The sequence below is a fragment of the Corvus hawaiiensis genome, chromosome 5 (assembly GCF_020740725.1).
Source record: "Corvus hawaiiensis isolate bCorHaw1 chromosome 5, bCorHaw1.pri.cur, whole genome shotgun sequence".
Lineage (NCBI taxonomy): Eukaryota > Metazoa > Chordata > Aves > Passeriformes > Corvidae > Corvus > Corvus hawaiiensis.
This window is the reverse complement of record NC_063217.1, coordinates 32,945,217-32,967,729: the sequence shown is the minus strand read 5'-3', so window position 1 is coordinate 32,967,729 and position 22,513 is coordinate 32,945,217. Positions and strand designations below refer to the sequence as shown.

Sequence of the window (22,513 nt, the reverse complement as noted above, 5' to 3'; positions counted from 1 at the left end):
AGTTCCATGTTCTCAGCTCACCAGACTTTTGCGCCCTGGGACTTGTTCACACTAGAAAAAAGGGGAACATTTCAACTAATTAGGAAACATTTGAACTGGGGTACAGACTTTCAACTATTTGCCTGCCAACTTGTGTTAAAATGACAAGTTTCCTACTTTTCACTAGGAAATTACCTTCTATTGAAATCACTGCATGAAAATTTACTGAGAGCGGAAAGGCCATGCAGGTGGCTGCCACTGTCTCTACTTGTTTTCAGATTCTGCTGTATTTTCATTACCACCAATGTCAGCAGCTGACACAATCCTGACCCTGAAATAAGTTACTAATAGCATTAAAACTCACTCTGTCTTTAACAGATACATTTTTCAAGTAGGGCATTTTCAGGATCATCATCACAAACAAGTACCCATTTGGGAGAGTGCACCCAGGGGAAGTAAGTCTCATGACACCACTGATCCCAGGTTTCTTTAAAGCCTCTTCCCCCTAATTAGTGCTGAAGAATTCTGTATTAGCTTCCACTAGATTAATCTTTTGCATGTAATTATGAAGGTACACATCCTAGAAAAATAGAGTATTTTTGTGTAGGCTATCAAACTTATAAATCACAGCTTTCTTGGTGACACATCTGATGTTGAAAATCTATAAAGATTTAAGTATTGTAACTTATATCAATGTATGTTCTGTTCCTTTGTGCTCTGAAGATAAAGAACTGTAGAGATGCCACTTCTGTTTTGAACATTAAAGCTTAGGTAAGACTTAATTACAGAAGAAATTAAGGTGTGCTGTATCTTGGTATGGAGATGTGGTACTACACTTAAATCAGTACAGTGATATTCAAAAACCTGGAAACATGTGGCTGCTGCAAGGTGCAGCAAATTAATATTGCTGGAATTAAGCTAAGAGAAACCTACTGAACAGACTTGCCAGGTGTACTACATATGAAATTACAAAATAGTCAACACTCCTAGCACATGACTCGCACCAATAAATCTCATGGTAAATACAGCTTTCCTACAGTGATACCCTAATTCTAATAAAAAGTTCCTGACACAAGCACCTTTATGGCTAGAGTATAAGTTCTAAATAGTGATGTTAATAGAGTGAGAGCAAAATGCCTTAATTTCTCTATCCAAAGACAATTCTGAAGATTGCTCGCTTGCAGAGACATCTGACTCATCAAAACTAATCCATCACATGCAAACAAAGGTCTGCTTGAGACAGCAGACTCAGCATTATACTCTTTGTTTCTACACACATGTAATTTTACCTGTTGGTTTAAATAATTTTATGGAATTCATACAAGCAGGTTTTGAAACATCATTTATAAAGCTTTTTCATTAAAAAATGGCTCACTCCCTAAAGTATTTGGAAGTTGCTCATGCTCCAAATTTAAAGACTACTGGTCAGCTACAATGACTACGCTTAGTAGTCATCAGCAAGTAAAACCTCAAATTATTTCCCACTCTAAGTAGGAGGAAAATAGTTGGGTTTGATCTGATCAATATCGAATCTTAAAGAAAAGCAGCAGATAACTCAAAATTAGTATCTCCAAAGTTATTCACCTGTCTTCTAAGAGATACTCCTATTTGAGAAAGGGATACTCTATATCCTTAACTCTCCAATACACATTCTAAGCAGCATATTAAGGTAAAACTGTCTTGAAGCCTACCATGCTTCTGAAACAGATGGGCATACTAAGCATCTTCTGCAGTTTCCTTGTGTTCTAGTGAAGACATAAATGTCAGACTTAAGCAATCTGATTCATTTTGAAGACTACCAAGTTCTTTCAAATAACAGCAAAGAACTGTTTAGGCACAGTTGGGCAGGCTACCTACAGGCCTCTGCAAGTTCTCTCCTTTTAAGAAGCACATGAGGCAGACAGGATTTTCTCAGGAGTGTAGACATTTAAGTTCCAGGAAGGGGGCTAGGTTCTGCAGACTTGGAGAGTGGGTAGAGCAACAGGTGCAGAGTCCTTCATAGGCTCAGTGTCACATGTGAAGTACCTTCTCATCCCATCCAATTCACACTACTCTTTTCTAATGGTGGCATCACCAGCTCATGTCAGTCCATGCACTACAGAGCAACTTTAGCTGCTCAGATGGCACATACAGTGCTCTGCATAAACTACATTTCAATGTACTATTCAGTCTGAATCGAATCTTTAAAACTGTTCCTGCTTTTCAGGCAGACCTCTGTCTAAAGCAACTCCACAATTGTGTACCTGATGCTATTTCAGATTAAATAGGAGGACTAAAAACTATGCACACATCTTTTTGTACAACTCAGGAATATGCTACCCAAACTGAAGGGATATTGATATGACTGTTTCTGCAGTGCTTCTGACTTACCTTAATCATGGAGTGACATACAGAACTCCTGGCTCACCTGGCTGGATCGCTGTGATAAAAGCTGAAGTTATTATGTACAACTAAGCTTTCTATATACAACTTCAGCAGGCCAGGATTAGACACTAGATATTTATACACCTTTACAAACTGCAGAGCTATTATGTACCATCTAATATTATAACCCGAATCCTGAAAAGTAGTTATTTCCATGAAAAATATCTTACTCATCCAGCTCCATGAATAGCCTAGTAGTTAGGCCAAGCTATGTAGTGTTTGAATTAGTTTCTATGACTTTGGTGTGTAACTGAGATGGTGTTTCTATCAAGTCCCCTGCAGGGAGACCGTGCTTAAAGATATATTACTGCACTACAACTCTTCTCCTATGGGACACCTCTCTGAAAAAATTCTGCAGTCTCCAATAACAACTGTATTTCTACATGTAGCTATACGCGAAAAAGGTCAGTACAATTGGAACACAGTATCATTAAAGATCCTTTTTGTAGTTCTGCTGGCTACACTATTGCTGATACAGGCCATTGGCCTTATTGTAAGTGAATTATTCTCAGGATTGAAATAATTTCATGTCTTGTCTTAAGAATGCTGCATTAAAAAGGGCCATGCAGAAAAATATCATTAGAAATACCCAAAGCATAATAAACTGGTTCTCAGAGGTCAGATATTCAGGGACTGGACATAGTGTAATGATGTCAATAAGACTCATCAGTCTAGCAAAAATGCAGCATAAATTCTGTTTAAGTGCTTCTAGTTCTGTGTTAGCTTGTGTGAAGCTAAGTCAGTTCTCTGGGTGCATCTGAAAGCTAACATAAGGCTAGAAGAAGCTTATGACCATCAGTCTCAAAAGCATGTGTATTTTCATTCAATCATCTCAATTCAAAAAATCTTTATTCATGTTTTCATACCTTCTGGGTAAACCATTACACTGCATAAAAAAGAGTTTCTCCCCATCCACCCCTTTTCACAAAATATGAATAGACCAAAATGGAATCCTGAATGCAAGCCAGTTCCCACAATTTCTGATGCTAGCTCAGGTCTGTTCAGGGGAATAGTTTAATAGAAGCTCAAGAATATCAGTTTACTTCAGCACACAGTGTCTTCTGTCCTGGAATCTGTGTATTCATTAGCTCTCCACCTTTGCAACATATTACATAGCTACTTAATGTAATCTGAATCCTCCAATTCACAATGAATTGAAAGCAGCAAATTCTTTTCAGCCTCAGCTTTCCAATATGATCTTTCTCATTTAATAGGAAACTGCAAAATATTATTTCTGTTGAGTCTTTTAAGGTGAGATACTATAGAAAATAAAAGTAGTTACAACTACCCTAATTTAAAATGGCAAGTGTAAAATTTTCGGCTGTTCAAAAAAATCTCAGAGCAACAGCTGTGTTAAAGCCTAAGTACTAAAAGAATTTTTTTTTTTAAAGGAAAATTGAGCTACTGACAACTGTTTAAAATATTAAGCATTACAACCCAGTAGGTACACACTAATTGATATTTTTTGGAGTTCTAATCACTGATACCCGTAAGCTTCAGCCATTCATATATTTCTGCATTTCTGGTCAATAATCTTAATCAGTTTTACAGGACATTAAGGGTGTGTTTACATCACTTCAACTCATTTGCAGGATGCAAAAGTCATTTATTGTAGGTAAAACCTTTTCTATTAGGCCTTCAGTAGAAGTTCCTCCCTGCTGAGTTCTCACAATTGTAAACCAGCTTTTTGGGGCACACCTTCATTCATGGGTCAAGATACTCTCCTATCATCCTAGGAAACACTTCACTAATAGTTCCAGGTACCAGCTCAAGATGTTTTCTAATTTTAGTTCTAGGGGCTCAAATTCTTCTTTATACACTGTGAATTAAGACCAAGCTCAGTGCCCTGAATATAATGGCATTAGAGCAAAGACTAGGGTGTTTAGTTCTAAGTAACAAAGACCACTGCACAATTTTAATCCTAAATGGTTTTAGGTCCAAAGTTCTGTGCAGGAGGTAGAACTGAGTTCTCTGTTGTTCTACAGCATTATTCCAATCAAATCTGTCACCTAATGTGACCTCACAGGATCCTTGAATAGGTAGTTTAGGGTAACTGGCTAACATGCATTTCTTCTTCCATCAGAAAAACTGAGCATTACATCCATAATAATTTGTTTTTGACTGTATTTTCTAAGCAAAACTAGCAAATTCTAGTTAAATCATTGTACACGTACATAGTATATTCTACTTCCTTTATGTTCTGATCTAGCATCTTGGCCACATTCTTCACTGAAGACAAGCAAGCATTATCCTGAGTGCGTCAAACAAGATGCACAAGTGCAAAAACACTACACCAAAAGCTACGCTGACATTAGGAAAGGGCAAGAACTTAAAATTCCAGTGCACAGATCACATGTAGCTATGGTGCTCTAAATAAAATGTATATTTATGATCTCCATGTTTATGAATACCATACTGCATTACTCTGATGTTGTTATATATAACAGTATGGCTGAGAAGCCATGACGTCGTTACTTAATTTTGTCAGCCTGTACTTCACAGCAACTGGTAGGTAATGGCCCTCAGACACAGATGATTTCTACATTTTTGAACATAGCATAAGGAAAAAAATATCTTCTGGAGAAATGAAAAATAAACAATATCTTCTGGGGAAATATAAAATAAACAATAGAAAATCTGGTTATTAGAATACTTCCGAAAATAATTTTCCATTAATTTGACAAGATGCGATTATATTCATTGTACAGCAAATGAACTATAAAATGTATTACGATTATATGGTATAAGTTCAATCTGTTTTACCTTTTCTCAGCAATACTGCAAGGATTGTGGCTACTTCAGTAAAACACACTTCAGTTGTTTCAAGAGCATGAGCTAATAAAGCAAGCTAACTCAAATGACATTTCCTCATTTTAGTGGAGATTGGCAAGAATTTTCTTGTTGCAGAGCATTGAGGTGTATATAGAAGGACTACACACCTTCTCCCCCACCAGCCCTCCCCCCTCTAGTATAAACAGCAGGTTTTTTTCACCAGGTTATGGCAACACCTCATTTCACACTTGAGTCATTCCCCACATCACTTATAGCTCAGAATAAACTCATCAATTTTCACATGGGAAAATTAAAAGCACTGCTACACCATTCATCAAGAACACCATTCATTCACTGCCCCTCCCAAATACACCTTTACCTAAACACTCTAACTGAGCAAAGTGATCCAACAATTGAGAAATATTTTTAAAATCCCTAGACACAGATAATTTTCTGACCAATACTGGCAAGATTCCTCATAGTTTTACCTCAAGTAGAACACAGCAATTGCATGGAATACTAAAGCAGTTTTGCTTTTCTAGATTTCAGATTATTAAATCTAAATTTTCATGATGCATCTAATTTTTCATCTGTACAGTGGATAGCGATATTAATATTTCTACATTATTCCTACTAGTCATTCCATACACTAATCTTGAAGATTAATTCCTTGATATTTAAATGCTCTTTTGATACCTACAGCACTACAGAGTCACTACTGCCAAATACAAACAGGATTTTATGAAAGGACTCCCTGAAGCACTAGAACTCTAAGTCTACATAAATATTATTCAAATAGTTTTATGAAGTTTTTAGTGTGTTTCACAGACTTTCTGGCAAGGGCTTCAAACCTCTGCTTCCCCATGTCCGTTGCTGAGAAACACAGGGCCCAGTTTTCAAGCTGTTACAGCACAGTTGCAAGCACTACCTTTATATAAAACCAGCTTGGCATAGCTTGTGTGTCATACCCGTCAGGCTTGCAAGCAAACACATTTCTACAGAAAGAGAACATGTGTTCAATATCCAAATAAGTACACACAAAATGCCTTTATGTCTATAAAAAACACTGCCTGTTTTTAAGTCTAGCAAGCACAAAAAATTAAAATGTAAATTTTATTAAAATCTGGCCTTACTTAAACTGAGGCAATGTATTTCTCTGATAGCCCTGAGGCACTGATGATTATGTCAACTTATCCCGCGCTGCTCTGCCTAAAGATTGACCTTCCCCTCCTAACTAGTAATAGTTAAATTACTTAAAGACTATATATTTTCAAGGAAGGCATTTAATGGAAACAGTCTATCCAATAGCTGCCTACTCAAACAGCTAAAATCCAATAAATATAAAGAGAACAAAATAACTATCTGGTAGTTCTTAATTAGCTATTTTGAATTTGATTACACAGAGACTTGCTAGTATTTCTTTAAGGTGGTATTCTAGTTTATTAATTTTAAGTAATTGACATTATAAACTGACTTTAATCTCTGATGCATCAGCTTAGATGTGCATATATCAAGATATGAGTGATAATTGGTTTGAAGGTCTACACAAGTAAGAAAACATATGGAAATCTAAAAAGTCTCACTTTACAGAACTATGATTACCTAGTGTGTGATATGCTCTTAAGTCTGAATTTTATCTTTTATTATCTATATTGACAAGTATCCCTCAATAACACAAATTACATGTTTTTTTGTGGTAGATGTACCATCTTGGTTCACTCAACCCAGGCTAGTTCTAGCATGATCCTGTGAAGTATTTCCACCCTAAGCGCAGTGTTGATAACAGAACCATGGCATTCCATATTTTACAGATCCATCTTGTCTAACTATATTATTTGTTAATGGAAACACCTGAAGTTAGTCCAAAAATTATTTTTTATGTGCCATTAATAGAGGGACCTTAAATTTGCATTGATATTAACTAGAGCTATAAATAAACATTGTTGATCTTAGTATTTGCAGATGAAATAAGAACAGCTGCCTTGACTTTCTTTTCTAATGGAGTATCTTAATAAGGCTCTAATAAAGACATTCCCGTGCTTCCTACCTCTCACTCCATGACTGCAATATTATGGTTCTTCTTCTTCTTGTAGATCTATAGGAAAAGGAGTCCCTATTTGTGCCCAGTTATCACACTGAAACAGCCAGAACTGAAGAAGCTGTATCTAGAAAGACACATTTGTAAGATGGTTGTGAAACAATCACTTACTGTGGAGTGTCCTCCACAAAACTAGTAAAACTTAGTGCCTAAGCTCACCTCTAGTCCATTAGTCTCTGCAACTTTTCTGGAACTAACTTCCCATGAGCCTTGTCCCCTTGCAAAGAAAAAACATTTGAAGATAAATACAATTACAAAAAATAAGTGCATCAACTTTTCTAAGTGGTACTGGCTGGTACTTTTGTTTATTTTATCCCATTTGTTCTTTTAAATAACTCATCTTCACCCTTACCCCACTCACTCCAGGAAATCAGTTTTCGGGCTCATGCAAACCTTTTCTTAACGTTTATTTAAGATCAGGTTTTCCCTTTTGCAGTGCCAAAGGCATGTGGTCCTTAGAAAAAGTTGAACATTAAAAAAAAAGTTTAAATTTATTTAAAGTTAATGCTTTTCTTTCACATAAAGATGCAGTTCAAAGTTACTTAACCCCAAGACATTTTCCTCCCAGCACTGCTTTTATGAAGTGTAAATCATTGATGACTTTTTTTAGCTTGGCACAAAAAAAAGTGCTAAGAACTTGCCCAGTTCTCCTGCTATCTGAATATATATATATAGTCATATATATACATATATATGAAACAGAAATACTCCAAACAGCTCCAGAAGAGCTGGAAAAACAGAGACTTTTTTTTCTTTCCACTTAAAGATGTCTGAAGGAAAGGAATCGAACATCTAGGTTGCACTATCTACATAGTCTAATTCTTAGATATAACTTATTTGAAGTCCTGTCTATATCTAACTCTTCCTACCTTTTAATTATTACAATGACAAGTTCTTTTTTTTTCTGTAGAGAATCCACAAATATGTGGAAAGAACAAAGTATTTAAACATGAGGAAATGGATAGGCATCAAAAGTAAAGCAGGGTAACAAAAACGTTTGATCACTATTGATTGGGAGATAAATAAAATTGTTTGTTTAGCAGTTCAGCCGAGAACACACTATCTATAGACTGTATAGCTGTATTAAAGAGTATACTTTAGTTCATTTGGAAGCCTTTAAAAGAAAGTATAGCATCTGGAACTGAAAATCTATCATAATGATTGGTGAGTTTTTCACATATAAGATGTTTGACCAGTAACACAAGGTATAACCTGTATCTACTGAACTTCAGACATGCCAGTGCTTTGGTAAGAATATGGAGTAGTTCAAGTTGAGAAAATTACAGACACAAGCAGTTAACAAATTTGTCCCTGCATATCATATCATATCATATCATATCATATCATATCATATCATGTTATAAACTTAAATGAGCTTTGAAGATGCAATCCTAGCAAGTTAGCAAAGATCAGAACTCTGATTTGTCCCTGTAATTTCAGAACAGGCCAGCAGTTTTTGTATTATACACACTACCCACATGTGGCACACATGGACTGACGACATAATTAACCATATGTCACATTTTATTTATAAACTCTCACTTAAATACAATTGTTGCTACTTTCCAATATCACAGCAACAGAACTATCAGAACAAGAAATGCCATCCTCAGTTTAGAAGTACCATAGTTATTCAAATACACTACACTTATCTGTGCTGATAGATGGATGCTACAGACAGAAGACAAAAGATGACATTCACGGGAAGAAAAAAAACCCTATAGAGCTTCTGGTCAATTAAATTTCCCTAGATCTTTAGCTTCAGTTTACTGAATTGTCTTTTAAGTTGTCCTGAAACAAGCAAAAATATTCAACATACTAATACCCGCTTGTTTTTTATAACTCTTAACAACAATACTATGATAGCCCTCGTGTCCCTACTCAGTGTTGCCATCGAGCATATTTCAAGCAGTCTACTTCCACCAAACTTCCATTTCCATTACTGTAATCCTCTGCATAATCATGGTCTGACTCAGTTATTAGTCTCTGGGTTCCAGTCTCTTTCACCATTCCTTAAATATGCTCATGTAGATCATCAATAAGATATACCTTGCCACCCCAGCAGCAGTTTCTTTTCAATTCTGATTACTTATTTAATGCTGCTTGTTTCACAGCAATACACAAAACCAATTTATAGAAGCAGCAAAGTACTTCTGTAATTAGCCATCTTTTCCAATTTATTTTAAATTTCAAGATATAAGATATTCAATGGATACCAATTACCAATACAAGCAATTTAGCCACATTAAAAAATGTAATGTAAACTTTCTTGAAATACATGATTTAACCTAATGCATCAATAATATAGCAGTCCCAATAATTCTGTTTTGAAAGAAACATTCAATTATAATGAAAATATGAATACCTTGAAATGAGAACACTCCAGCAAAAAAGGGTTGCACTCTGCTTGCCAGATAATGTGCAGGGTTACAATACAGAATATGCCTGTACCCTTCCAGTGTTGCCCTTTCTCGTCTAACCTGCATGGCAGCCTTTACTGCCCCATAAGGCATGTACAACATATGTGTTGCATCCATGCACAGTGAAGAAGCATAATCAAATCTGTTACTTGTTAGGAAGCATCAAACCTTTACCTCCTTGCCCATCTGACAGGATGGCTGCTGAGCTCACTACTCACACCTTAACCTTCAGCAGGGCTCATTTATTTCCCAGGAGACACATTCAGAAAACTGACAGTTACAGGAACAGTAGCAGGTTAGCAGAGCTTGCTTGGGGGAGGGGAAATTCCAAACCAAGAAAAGCTTCTCAAAAAAGGTTAGTAGCTTTCCAAGCTTACATAGACTAAATGTAGACTAAACAAGGACAAGCCTAATAAAATTAATTGCTTCACAATAGCAAGCTTTGTGTTTATATTCCGAAAATACTGTAAGCTCTATCTGCTTAAAACAATATTGAATGGTCAGGTGGTTTGCAGTTTTAAAGCATGTTAGCATAATCAGCCTTAAATTAAAACAGATGGGAATGACAGATATGTTAACGTTATTAAAGACCTCTAAAGGATAGAGTTAAATAAGGTTACCTAATCCATCTTAGAAGGGTATTATGAATTGCATCACTTAAACAAGAATAGCATTCTTGTATCTATTTTTGATTTTACAAGACTAAATGAAATTACCAACACAATGTAACCAATGGCATGCACATAATATGTGCCTAGTAATCTCACTTTTTTAGAGAAAAACCAGGATATTTCCTGATATTGAAAGGCTTTCATGCAGATCTTTTAACGATAAAAATGATTATTCTCCTGATGTTGCAGTACATAGTGAATGCTTACCAATGAGCATAATATAGCAGCATATTAAAAATCAGCATATTGTATCTATTTAGGGAGAATGAGAATTCTACTACTAAAACCCTCAAATATTGTGGTACAGACTTCTCAGATGTTCTTTTAAACAAAATCCAAAAACTCCCAAGCCCTTCAAAGCTTACTACACATTGTTATTGTCACCTCTGCAAAGTGTGTAATACAAATGTAAGTTAACAATCTTGTCTTCATACATGCAACAGTTATTAACATGCTTTTAAGGGCATGTTCTTGGTACCATAGCTATGATGAAAACGTCCGTGGTATCTCACTGTTTGGCACACGCAGGTGGAGTGGGAACCTCGCCTCAAGCTTCCACTCCTGTACCAATACCGTGTTTTCTTCCTGTGAAACATTTTTCAGCTCAGTAAAGAGTTTTCAACAAGAAGTCAAATTAGCTTAAAGACTTCTAGTTGTATACAAATGAAGTGGGAAACATGGTTAAGAGCCTAGTCACATCAGAGGGAGAAAAACCTCAACTCACGCTCAGGAGGTAAATTCTTAGCACGAGGCCATCTTGTAAAGGCGCCTTTATGCACCTTCCCCGTGGTTTAGAAACCCAACCAGGAAGTAGTGTTAAACGTGCTTTCTGAGGAGAGATGCCAGAACAAGCTTCCAGGCAGAGAAAGGATTTATGAATCCTGTTTGGGTTTTGGTATGAATAGGTGTTAATATGCTGAGACTTGTCAAAGCTACAATGCTATCTCGGTATGTATAAAAGCCATACAGTATCCCTTTTTAACCCTCCCCCCTCCACTTTACAATCCCCAGAATAACAAACCCCAGTTCCCAAGGTTAACTGAAGATTGAGTAACAGCTCTGGCTCCCAGAATCACTTTTCTGAATTTAGATGCCTATACTGAAGTAAATCCCTTTTTGCAACCATCTTGCAAATTATTTTCAAGGATTTCCAACATAAAGCTGAAAGGTACATGGACAGTTTTAATCCAGCTGGAGCAACTAACATCTAAAGTTCTGTCCCCGTAAACTTTAAATTTTGAAAGTACAACTGAGGCTGTTCGAAATCTTTCGATGTCTGTATTTTTGAAAGTGAATGACCCAACACCTATTTTTAATATACGATTTGCTAATAATTTCGACATCTTTACTACTTTTGCTGCTCCAGAAAATCTAAAGTGACCAGGAATCAACTTGTCTACTTCACAGCCTTTGTAAGACTAAACAAAGCATTTTATTCAGCTACAAAATTACATTCAACTATTTAAAGAGAGCTACATAATTGAAGATTTCCTTGTGCATTTATGTATAACAGAGCTGCGCTAGGTCACCCGTCACCTATTGAAATGTTTGGCTACATTTGTCCAGCTGCAGGGCGCTGACAATATCTGGGCACATTCTAACCATCCACCAGGATTTAAAGTAACTGAACTGAAATCTAACAGCAGTATAATTCACTTAGGCTAAATTCAATCAGCACTGGAAGGAAAGGGGGATTAGAATTAGCATTCTAAATCTGTGTTTGGTAGATCACATATACACTTTCATTTCTATTCAGTAGAGAAAGTTGCAGTGGAGAATATGAATTGGACTCTTTGCCAGTGATAAAACACATAATTCGAAGGCAAGTACATTAAATGAAATTAAAATGCTTAGCTCAGATAACAGCAGCATCTGTAGAACCAGAAGAAAATTTAGACTCATTGGTCTCATTACAGAGATCAAACATCAAGACAAAAGAAGAGCTTTATCTATAAAAGCCCTCCAATAAACATCAATATAGAAAGAACATGTATATTAATCTCAGTACACCGCTATTTTTCACTATTCTACTTAAAGTTGTTTTTCAAGCAGTTTCATATATGGTAGAAGTTTTGGCACAGGTATTCTTTAGGCATGACAAATATATATATGTTTGTAAATAGCTTAAATTGACTTCTAAGTGACTTCGGGCAAGTTATACCAGTCTTCCTCATGAAGTTCCCTTAAACAAGAACAGTGTCTTTTCTTAAAGGTGCCTTGAGAAAATGAATCTAAAAGGCTTCATGTAAAGAGGCTTTTTTTTTTTTAAGCAATATTTTGGAGGGCAGGATGAAGAAGTGAAGATGAGGCTGTAATCATAACAGATCATGTAAGAACACAGGAAACATGTCTCAAGTCACAAGAAAAGCATTACAGAAACAAAACAACCATGTGCCATAATTTAATTTTCTTGCACTATTAAATAAAAATCTCAACATTAAAAACAAAGATTAGCTACTCCCTTTGCCAAATAGATCAAGTTAATAATGAGTGTGCAATTACCCCAGTCTTTGCACCACCTTTACAGTGCACTTCGGTTTATGTTTTCATGAACTAGAAATACTTTTTTAAGATAGAAAGAAAGACTGTCAAGTGTCATATGATTCTAGAAGCTCTGACTGTTAAAAAAGCCAATTTCTTCCAGTGAAAGCCAGATTTATCATAAGTTAGCACGTTACTGAGTTGAAACAATCACTGATCAAGTAAATGTTACAAGTATTCAACAGAGTCAATATTCCACTATTTTTGTGAGCTCTATCCTATTTTTTCCTTGAAGAACATTACGTGCTACTTGAAGGACATTTGAAAAACTCCAGTTAGTGTGTTAACAGGCTAAAAGCTGCTGACACTGACATGCTACTGTTAACCGAGGCATTAGTCCTACAGCAGACTCAATTCTGCATAGAACGAGCCCTGTTTGCAGATCTGGGGCGCTTCCAGAGCTAGGAGGGACAGAGGCAGTTTGGCTTCAAGGAAGCACAGACAAATTTATCTGCAACTCATTTGTAATGGAGAATTTGTTGCCTCCCTTCTCTGCTGTAGCCATCACTTGCAAGCTCATACCCACAAATAAATTTGATCTCTTGTACCCTTAGGCTACCAAATACTGAGTTGTGTAGTTCTTAAATGGCAAGCTCTTCTAAACAATTCTCACTTATTTTCATGGCACCTACCATTCAAAAAGGTAAACAGCTAGTGGAACTAGCACCCTGCTACTAAGTACAGTGTTTCTGTACATTATCCATGGGACCCAACCTCAAAGTACATGACGTACTAGCAGCCAAATTTCAACACTGCTGGAATGCAAAGCCTTGACTAGAAGTCTGTGTTAGTATCCCAAGTTTTGAAATGAAAAATGTCGGAAAAAACAGCAGCTGCTTCAAAGAATGAATAAAAAGTACAACTATGAGATTAAAGGAAAAACCTAAGACGTGCTCAGATCCTCAGAGGATTGACATTTTGTCCAATCTCAGCTAGATTCTTTAGCACATTCAAGTACAACATATGGCCCTATGCAAGGCTACACTGTAGAAAGCAAAACTGACAAAGATTTTAATCTCCATTAGAAAAGCTTAAGATCAGAACATCCATTTATTTAATATGATATGCCAGGGTTTTACAAAGTCTCAATAAGGAGGGCTTTCAGAGTCTACCAGGCAATTTGGAAGGCTGCTAGGTTATTATGATAGCATTGAATATATTTGAGTTTATATTGACAATAGTACACTCTACTTTGAATAACATTATTGTGCAAGCTTCCAGTTGTTCATTATATCCCTCCACTTACTATTAGTCACAGCTGAGTACTGTAAGGCAGAGCCAAGCAGCTGTCTAGGGCAGAAATAGTATCAGTCTTCACTGCCTACTTCAAACTTGACAGAGCCTTGGAAGCACTTGTAAACTTGTTGCCTCTGAGACAAAAAGGAGGAAAGAGTCTGAACAGAAAGTTACACAATACTAAAACTGTGTAAATAGTAAAACCTAAGAGTCTTTAACTCTCAATTCACAACTGATATGGCAGAAGCACCAGACCTGACAGTTCCTCTCCTCACAGCCCTGCTTCTGATACATCAGTTTTCCCTTATCACTAAGAAGCTTTGGGTCAATCTAGATAAAAATGCCCCAGAGTTAACAAGGAATGTAACAGCAGAATGGGCAATTATAGGAAGAGCAGGTAAGACTACTTGTAGCACTTCGCCCCAGTTAAGAATAAATTGGCAGCAAATCAGTTGAGGTTTGTGGCCAGTTGTGTTGAAATACCATTTATACTACAGTAAACACTTGGCATTTCCTTCACCCAGAACTGCATTTCCTGACTTAAAAGAAGATGAATTTTTCTATCTCTTCTCTTTTCAGCAATGTCCTACATTGGAAGTTCTTAGGAGGCCAGTGATCTTCAAAAGGGATAAATGAAAGCAGTATATAAGGTGTAATTATTTCTAGTATTTAGTTATATCATTAAACAGAAGGTGACTACCTGAGGTGACCAGGACTGCAAACTGTGCTTCGTCTTTACCTGTCAGCAGATGCTATGGCAGATTCCAAGACTTAAAAGGAACTTTTTATCCTATCACATCTAATGAGAAATTAGTTTACCATTGTAGTTTTAAACCTTGTTGCCTCCAATCCTCACTTGATTGTACCCAGACAATGTAACTCCAAGACTGTACCCCCAACAAGTGCAAAGCAGGCAGCTAACTTCGTTACAGCAGTATGACTGAAACAGTAGTCTCAGTGAAGTGTAAGAGAATCTTCAATTAAGCCATGCACAGGCAGAAATACCTGAAAATACCTACTCTGAGTGCTATTACAGAGTCTTTTCACTTATCACGTTGGTTTTTGAAAGGTTGCTCTTACATTTCTTGTAGTAAATGCAGTTGTAACTATCATTTATTTTGGCATCTAATTGGTATTTGGTTGGCTTGATATTTTTACATGTACATTGCACTTAAAAATCTTCACTGAAACAGTTCACTGTTTCCTCGAAAATGAAAATATTAAAGATGTAAGACTCTCTGAAGAAATTCAAGTTCTGTTCCTCTGCCAAAGTTGATACAGTTGCCATGAAAAGCAAACTCCCCTCTAGTTTTGCGCCAATAAAACTGTGCAAATAACTCCAGCTCATATTCCACTCCACAAGGATTCAGCTGCTTCATAATAAATGGTTTACACTCTAATTCCTGTGCCTTGCCCAGCAGCACTAGGCAGAGGGATTACATTGAGATCAATTGTGTGGCTAATTTATAACTTAATTTATGAGTCAAGCAGAGTTTGAATTTTCACTAACTTGCCACAGCAAAAAAAGTTAGTGTTCTGCTAGTTTTCTCTCACCTCTCTCAAAAGTTCAGGAGCCATGGGCACCAAAAATCTCTCTACCAGCAATAATCAGGTAGTTTTTAAAGCACACTTGCCATAGAAAATACAACTAGTTCATAGTAGCAAAACAAAACTTCATCTACAGATGCTTTATCCAGGGTGAAGATAACCGTAGTTCTTATTCTGACTTTGACTATTTCTTGACATATTACAGTGATTTCGTCTACACTAAGTTTTATTAGTGTGAAGCCTAGTCTTGTTCTGTGCAACGTGGTTTTTGTATTTGAATTACTGTATTTTGGTAAGCATACAATTTGTGTTTTTTTAGTTGACTCTGCTTTCCTTAATCCAATATTATGAAAGCAATAAAAGAAAAGTCTAGTCTTGGAAAAATACTAGAAGAGATACTGAAGCTGTTCTTCTCCTCAGTAGTAAGCATAAAACACTTGTTTTGTTGGTATTTTTATGGAAAAAAACATCTTCACCATGTTCTCAGCCCAACTCAAGGCTTTCTATCACTAATTCCATTCAGTATTGAAATGAAAACTCACAGAAATAATTTCTCAGAGAGTGACTTAAATAAAATATATGAAAGTTAAGTAGGTGGCAATCTACCAGGGCCAGCAAATAAAAAGCTTATTATGGTATACATTTAAATTTCATTCATAAAACTTCTCTCCTTTTAAGAAAAAATAAGACTCTATTCAATCTCATCAGCAATGTAATTAGGAAGGTGTGGTAAAAAGAAACAGGGTAAAAATCACACATCCACATAATTTGAAAAATCTTGAAACAGGAGGGAACTGGGCAGAAACAAGCCTGCCTCATTCACACCACAGAGTAAACTTTTAGGAAGAAGAAGAGTTTTAATCATGCCTACAATTCAGCCTCAAGGTCCAGAGCTTTTGTGGTTTGAAAACAAGATTTCATAGCTATTGGTTCTCCAAAGCTTGTGTGCTATTGGGTAGATATTACAGCAAACAGCTGGACTCATTTCCACAAGGAACAAACACCGCCAAAGTTAAATGCTCTGCTTTATGGTAGACTGTAACAGGTGTTTTATTTTAACGCTACAGCAACACCCACTAAGTTCTCACTGAAAAGTTCAGTTTCTCTAGGGTTTAAGGTGTTCCTTAAAGATACTGAAAGCTCACTTCCCTCATTTTGCAGAAAGTAAAGGATACAGTTAGATTATAGAAGTTGGTGTGGCTCTTTATCTCATAATATCTGTATGCTGTCTCCATATTTAAGTCTCAAACAATCTTAGCCCCTCATATAACTACTAGATTAAAACTTTTAAAGAAATTATAAAAGATTAGAAAATTATTGCTTTCTAACAGACATCAATTCTTTAGTTTTGGCATGCTACTGCTAAAGAAACTGTCAAAAGGTTGACAAGATAAAAAAGGATATAAAACAAAGCAGTGATGGAACCTTTCTAGGAATTAAGTTAAAATTCTCTTCAAAACAAGCCTTTACTTGATTGTTTTTTATTGCTATTATCATACCAAGAAATAGTCATCAAAGAGCTAGTCACTCTACTCTATTTATCAGGCCTGTATTAAATCTTTTAAGGGGGAAGTGTGAAACATTAAGAATTAATCATTAACACCCCAAGAAAAGCCAAGAATAAACATTTGTGTCACTTCTCATGCTTGTTGTAGTTACAATTATTTTGCAGCTGCACACATAGAAACAAAATTCTATGTTGCTCAAAATTGTGATCACAATTGAAGTAAACTGTGGAGTTAGAGAAATAAGAATATGAAATGGAGAAAGAAGGCCTTGTGCAGGAGTGGTGGGTATGTCCTGCAGGGGTGGGCAGAATCCTTCTTAAGGATTGGCAGATACTTGTGTGGGTGTCACAGGTGGAATGATTCTATGGTGGTATTCCTAAAGTGAGGGGATAGCTTTTGGGAAGGCTTGTGCTCTTGTGAGAAGTCAGCTGCCAGTGAGCAGTGCAACCTTGTCCCAGAGTGACACACGCTTGTGAGCAGTTTCCACTTGCTGTGAGACCAGTAGGAATGTGGCCACAGCAGTGTTTAGAGGCTGAGGGTCTCCTCTGAAGCAGATTTGTGGGCTTGTGGAGAAGGTACTCACTGGATGATGTCAAGAAAGGTTTCCACAGGAAAAGTGCAGAGCAGTATATGCCTTCCACAGAAAGGGTGCACACCAGATGGTGTTTACCAACAAAGTGCCTTGAATAAGTATTCGGGTGGGCTTGCAGTCTATGGAAAAGGGATCGGGGGCAGGGAGGATGGCTGGGAACAGACGAATGGATTTGTCCAGAAGGAGCAGATGCCTTTGAAGGTGGCAGGGTGAAACATGCTCTGGCAGCAGGGTCCATAGGCTAATTGAGGCAAGCTTGTGGTCTTGCGAGAAGTGAGTTGTTGGGGGAAGAACAGCCTTCTGAAAGACTTGCACATGCATGTGTGCAGCTTCCATATGGTGTGAAGGTGGTGGGGGTGGCAGGAGAGTGCGCTGATGCTATTCATGGGCTGAGCTCCTCGTGTTTTGGTGGGCTTGTCTTCCAAGATTGGACCTGTTATGTGGGGGGGCCCTTACCCATGAGTGGAGTGCCTCGTGTCTGAAGCAGGCTTCTAGTCTTGTGAAAAGTGGTTATTTGGAAAGCAGTAGCCACCAGCAAGTGGGACAAAATCTCTCAAGAAAGGGCTGGGGATGTGTTGGGAGGAGCCTTGTCTAGGGGTGATGGGGTTGTGACGGGCAAAAGCTTGCTGTGGTGATCATGAGCAAAGTGAATCCTGTTGGGGCAGGCTTGTAGCTATGCAAAAAGGCATGTTCTGTGGAGTAAGGAGAAAGCCTTGTCCTGGAGTAGCCACTGCTTTTGCGCAACTTCCATTTGCTGTGTGGGCCTTGTAGGCAGCAACAGTGTGATGAGTGCAGTGATTTATGTTAGAGGGAGTTTCATCTTGAGAAAAGGCCAGTCCATCAAGCAGGGATGGGTAGTGGGCGTCACTTTCCTGTGAGTGGAAGATGCCTGCAACAATGACAAGCTGCAGGAGGGATGACTTGAACTTCTGTGCATGACCTTCTTAGTTAACTACCCACCTCCCTTTCCCACATTTTAGGTTTATTTACAGGGAGAAGCAAAGTAAAAAAACAGCCTTAGAAAAAGTTAAAATCATGTGTTATCTTACCTTCTATGGACTTTTTCAGTGCTACTTTTCTTAGCTGCCTCCTAAATGCTTAAACTGATCACCTTTCTCTGGAAAGACTTGAGACCCACTTTGAAACAAGTTCACAGAAAACTGCTGTAGCCCAACTCAGATTTCAGCTTCTACTCCGACTTTTCTAACTCCCTGCTTTAGAACACATGTTTTTAGGACTATTACACTTTAATTTGTCATTTCTCTTTCCCATCCTTCTCTACTTTATTACTGTCTAGCAGAGGCACAAGCTACACAATGCCCAGCCAGCTCATATCCCCTCACAGCACCTACCTGTTTCCAATCACTTCAATTCAGCAGGGATTTTCGTTTGCTGTTGTTTTAATGCCACAATCCAGATGGAACCAGGAGGATAAAGCAGTACAGTTAGGCTTTTGCAAGCTGATTCTCTGAAGCTGCAAGTACTTGTGATGCCTGGAAGGCTCTGCTCGTGTGCTACAGCTGGCTGTAGTTCCCAGGTTAGGAATTCCTGATGTTTTTCTGTCTAATGCTGGTGGTCTTTTTAGAATTTGGACTGAGGTTAGTATGGGTTATAATTTAACTTGATTGGTATGAAACTACTTTCATTCCGAATACTGCTGGCTGCGCCAAGCACACTGTTATACTTGGGGTATTCAGAGACAGGGCAAAGGTGACTGATAATGTCCAAATTTTTTTGTTTGCTGTAGAGGAAAGAGGTGGTGGGCAAAAGTTGAAATGAAGAGAAGGAGGAAAATCTGACAAGTGACTATGGCACTCTAACACATAAACAGTATTTACTTGAGATGTAGGTTATAGGTTCATCCTTCTGAAAACCTACCAAGAGTAATAGCACTGGAGGAATTATTATAAAGAGTCTTCATGCTGAATGTTGCAATTCATAACTGCATGGATTTATTGGTTGTGAGAGATACTGTGTGTGCTGTTATAGCAGTTAAAAGATAATATTGTTTTACATTAATTTATTTTTTATGGCTGTTTAGGATTCTCTTAGACATAACTAAGTTGTTGGTGCTTGGCTGCAGCAACAGGTAAAGATGGATCTGTCACCTGTTGTAAACACTGATTTTTAAGTTTCAGTGTTCTTGTCTTAACAACAATATTTTGAAGACTTCTTTCTGCTGGGCTGTTACTCAGCTATGCTGTGTTTGTAGATCTAGATTCTGAATCACAGATACTGACCCAGTTTAATGACATAGAGAAGTGCCCTGTGAGCTGTTGAGCTTGATTCTGGCTGGTGTGGTGCACTCTGGACTGCTGTGATCTTGGCATGTACTGCTAAATTTTTGTTCCACCAAAGCCAGGTTTATCTTTAAATGCCTCAAGGTAGTGCTTCTGGGAGCTGTGATTGCTATGGTAATCCTGCTCATCCAGTAGGCTTGTGAGTACACCTACACTCACATCTACTCAGGCAACTTCAGTGGCTGCAGATATAGCTGGTGATACAACAGTCAGTAGGAAGAGTTGCAATGGTTTTGTTTAACACTGACTTTTTTTATTGGAACAGATTGCTTTCCTCATCCAGAGTTTTCTATCTGAAAAGGAGCTGAGTGAACAATCTGTCGCCTACATTATACTTTTAAGGGTTTCACTGGGGGAGGTAGAAAGCTGTAAGCCAGCCTCAGAGGTCTACTGTTGCCTGTAAGGAAGACAGCTAATGACTTAGCTGGAACCATAGCAAAGTGGAGCTTATGAAAAGGAGATATTGCTGCCATCAGCAATCCTGTCTTGGTGAACAGTTCAGAAGTGAGGTAATTGTGTAGTGCTTGAGACACCCAGATGCCTTCCCACAGCAATCAATGGTTTGCAACAAACACCCTTCCTTCCTGGCCCAGCACAAAAACATGGGAGCTTTTACATCTTTCCTGGGGCTAGGATGAAGCATAAATTACAGAGGGCACCTTTTAAATATGTTTGAGGCAATTTAGAAATTTGTTTTATCTTTTAAGGGTGTCTTCCCTTCTCAAAGCAGAACATTTTCTTACTTTTGTTTTGCTACCGTTTTAATGGGGTTTTTTGGTATGAAAGTAGGCTCTCCATTGTCTTTCTCTGTAGCTGTTTTGGCTTTGTTGATACAGAAGAAGTTCAAGAATTTTAAGCTGATACCAAATAAGTTTAAAATAATCCTTTCTGAGTTGGGCAATGTAGACTTAGAGACTCTTTTCTTTGCAGTAGTATAGCTTCCTTAGAAAGCTGCATTTGGGCATCTTCTATTTTAACTGACGAGTCTACTCTTTTCCGTCCTGCTTAATCTTTGAGTAACAATTGGATAAAAAGGATGATTGCTCTCAAATGTATCACTTTCAGCTTGACCTTTTCATACCACAATTAGTGACTCCTCTAAAGAGCAATATTTTTTCATAAAGCACTGTAACAAATTTTTCCTAGCCTGACCTTTCAGCATGTACAAGATTACAGGAGCCAATAGAAACACCAAGGGAGGACAAAATTTGGTGTTCATTGTTACAATTGTTTGGCTTGATTAAGGATATTTACATTGCAATTAAATAATGTTTTGGTATAAATTTCATAACAGAAAGGAAAGATCCTGTGATGTGTTATAGTCACGGATCAAATCTCTAGAACGTGTTTGTTTACATGTTTAGAAAGCAATGGATTCTGCCTAGATCTCCAGATTACTTCTCTTGTCTCTGCTAGTAGCTGCAATCTGATGTGAACAGTAATAGCAGAGACAGTAATTACTGAGTACACAAGGAGGAAAATGTTCATAACGCACACACCAATTTTACCTTTATGTTGTTGTCCCTCCTCTTTACCAGGATTCCTTTAGTTGTACATTGCTTTTGAAAGACTCAAAAACTGACATCATAATGTTTGCTAAACAGTTAGAGTGCTGTGTTTGCTGAAGTGTATCTAAAAAATGGTGCTTGGCAACAAGGTTCAGAGATTTTTAGATTAATAACAGTAGTGACTGATTGCCACATCTTTGAAGACAATTAACCTTTTCACTGTGAAAGATAAAGGTGACTTTGTTATAAGCACTTCTCTGCATAAAAATTTTCTATTGATGATGGATTAATCTTATATGGTGTCTTGAAAATGTCCCACTAAAGAGTAAGAGGACACTTAGTTCTTTTTTGTCAAGAGTTATATTGTAATTTTTCCATTTGTCCATCTTGATTCAATCTATCAACTTCATATTCTTTCTATAGAAAACCTAGAGGGACTTCCATATTTGACTCCTTCAATTCTATGAAACGTCCTCATAACTCATGATATAATTTAAGAACAGTGTCCTAAATTATTGTCAAATTCACAGCTGGGCTTATTATCCTCAAAATATTTTCCAGATTGATTGTTGGCACAGAGCAAAACAAGATTAAGTGTTGTTCACAATGGGTTGCTTCAAAGTTGTTTTGATTTTTTCAATGTGTTATATCTTGTTTTTAAAGCCAAGTGTTGTGGTTTAACCCCAGTCAGCAATTTCATAGGATTCACTTCTGGATGTAGCTTAATACCCTGAAACTCAGAGCAAATAAAATTCTGGTAGGCTGAGATGCCCGGTAATGTACACTTTTATTCATGAACAATTTGTTTCCATGAAACCCTTCCTGGGCAACATTTTATCTGACATCAAGCAGCCTGAATGAAATTCTGAATGAAATGTAGTCATTTTCAAGGATAGAAGTAGCAGATGAAATATGA

At 37.3% G+C, this 22,513-nt stretch overlaps 1 protein-coding gene across 2 annotated transcripts in view; it reads right to left on the bottom strand.

Annotated features, from left to right (window-relative positions):
* The window catches only part of SORBS2 (sorbin and SH3 domain containing 2), a 208,093-nt gene extending 188,772 nt beyond the window's left edge, over window positions 1-19,321 (bottom strand). Inside the window, exon 1 of one of the 2 annotated variants that reach the window (XM_048305280.1) lies at window positions 19,142-19,321. The gene's annotated coding sequence lies outside the window, so the exon portion shown is untranslated. Of the gene's footprint in view, window positions 1-9,638; window positions 9,949-19,141 lie in introns of those variants that run through there. The other variant, XM_048305281.1, reaches the window with a different exon arrangement.
* Between the last annotated feature and the right edge of the window lie 3,192 nt (window positions 19,322-22,513).